Source organism: Leptidea sinapis, chromosome 8, assembly GCF_905404315.1.
Source record: "Leptidea sinapis chromosome 8, ilLepSina1.1, whole genome shotgun sequence".
Lineage (NCBI taxonomy): Eukaryota > Metazoa > Arthropoda > Insecta > Lepidoptera > Pieridae > Leptidea > Leptidea sinapis.
This window is the reverse complement of record NC_066272.1, coordinates 14,893,770-14,896,038: the sequence shown is the minus strand read 5'-3', so window position 1 is coordinate 14,896,038 and position 2,269 is coordinate 14,893,770. Positions and strand designations below refer to the sequence as shown.

General features: G+C 30.2%; 1 long non-coding RNA gene across 1 annotated transcript in view; it reads right to left on the bottom strand.

Annotated features, from left to right (window-relative positions):
- Positions 1-124: 124 nt before the first annotated feature.
- LOC126965765 (uncharacterized) overlaps positions 125-2,269 on the bottom strand; it is a 76,612-nt gene continuing 74,467 nt past the window's right edge. Inside the window, exon 3 of the long non-coding RNA XR_007729584.1 lies at positions 125-1,218. This is a non-coding gene — a long non-coding RNA (uncharacterized LOC126965765). The remainder of the gene's footprint in view (positions 1,219-2,269) is intronic.

The window sequence follows — 2,269 nt, the reverse complement described above, 5'->3', positions numbered from 1 at the left end:
TTGTTATTGTAGCTGTCAAACTTTATGACAATTGACAGATGACATTGAGGGCGTAGACGCGTCAATGTCAGTTCTTCTCTTCGTGTCCCTAGATGGCGTGTAAGGAAAATAAAACTACAAAAAATACTGTATCATGCGCTTTAATTTATGTACAATAATAATTTGTCGATATAAGTATACGATATTATTATAATGTAATAGTGGTTTATATAAGATTGACTAAGTATATAATATTTTAAATATTAAATATCTACTCTTATGATATAGTTTTTATGATCGGTTGGCTAAGTAAGTACCTACATCTAGGTATATATTATATTATTGTAAGCCCTAATACGTTGTTCCAGCCGAACAATTATAAAATTATCTAAACATACAAGCATTTCTTTTTAAACATTGTATACAAGATATGAGTAATAAATATTTAGACTGGGTAAACTGTTACACGTTTGAAAAAATATCTTGTATAATTTCTAGTGAAGATAAATAGTTCGCAATAGATATTAGAATATTTATAATATAATATCATAATATTTGGTCATATAATTATTGTATTATTCAGCGTCGTTTCGACGCCTACTTTGAGTACGGTTAAATTACATGGCAGATAGCAGATACTCGTTGTTAGCATTGTGTAAGTTTGACATGACAAATTAAGGACTGAAATAGCCTAGTTAATACAATATATTATTATTGCTGAAGAATTGCAAATTTACATAATGTTTGTAAAACAGGATTGAAGAAATGTGCAATTTAATTTGTTAAACGAAAAATGACTAATTGACTACATCACAAATGTCAATGTCATCATAAATCACATCACAGAATTTACACATACTTCAACTGTCAACAGCAATATGAATTTATGAAGGACGTTTGGAATAAATTATTTCAGATTTGATTCCGTTTATATTATAATGCCAGTATCTGCTCATAAATAATTCTTTTAACAACATCAAAATAAAGATGATGAATTCGTTTGCAGATTTTAACCCCATCTTAATGGTGATCCCGGAGGTCGGATGAATGTAGCTCGAGTTTCTGCCGTCAGGGTCCCACTTTTGGAACTACCACCACCGCCATCATCAGGGATGCCGTAAAATGCATGAAGGTGACGTCGATGATGCAGCTCATGTCCTCTGTGGAGTCCTTGTATTCTACTCCATAGCGAGAATATTCTCTTCTTCACTAACTTCTTACTTGTCTCCGTAGGTAAGTCTGCGAAAAGTTCAAGTGTTTTTATTTATGGAAGGTCAAAGTGAGCACTGAGTGAAAGGGTTAAAATATAACCATAGACAATGAGAACAGTGGAATGGGAGGATAAAATAGTTTTCTAGGTCAACTAATGGTGCTCCCACATTGCTGTTATGAAAAATGTTCAAACACTAATTATTGCTAACAAATGTTAGGAATTGTTAAATTTTTTTAGTGCAAGGAAATTTTTTACAAACATTTGGAAACATCACAATTTGACATCGCCCGGCGCGGACAGTTCCGTTAAACAAAACGGAAATATTAAAAAAACTGTATCTAATATCGAAAATGAAACGTAAGAATTAATAGCTTTTACTATAAATTTTTATTTCATATCCATATTGCAATTTTTTACACGCTTTTTATTAGCTTCACCTGTATGTATGTTTGTTTGTAACCGACTCATTTCGCGATTTTGAACCAATTTAAATGGTCAGATTTCGTTCAAAGTTCGATTAGATCTACCGAGGACCGATGATAATACATGAAATAAATATTTTAGTTAATTTATATAATTTTTTCATCTATCATCAATAAGGCAGGAATTGATGTTAATTTTAAATTTCACCAATTATCTTTTCAACCAAAGCGTGTTTTATAGTTTTTACAAAGTATTTTAATTTATTGGTATAACTCTAAATGTCTTCTACAATTATTTAGTATATTTATAGTAATTGTTTTGCACTTTATTTTTACAAAATTTGGAATAATAATATATACAAATATGTCATGAGTCTTTCTTAGCTTTCTTATGTCATACCATATTATCTGGCACATAAATATGCTTTGAGCTGCTAGATTCATTGTATAATTTAACAAGCGCTTTATATGCTTGTTAACCCTATTTATACATTGTGAAACATAATCTATGTATTTATTTAATAGATAAGGCGCAGGAAGCTTATTCGTAACTTAACTTAACCATCGACAAAATAGATTTATGACCCACTTTGTTGTTAGTTTTTACATTCAGATAAACTGTTAGGTTTATATTTGCACGAAAAAGATTGTATGA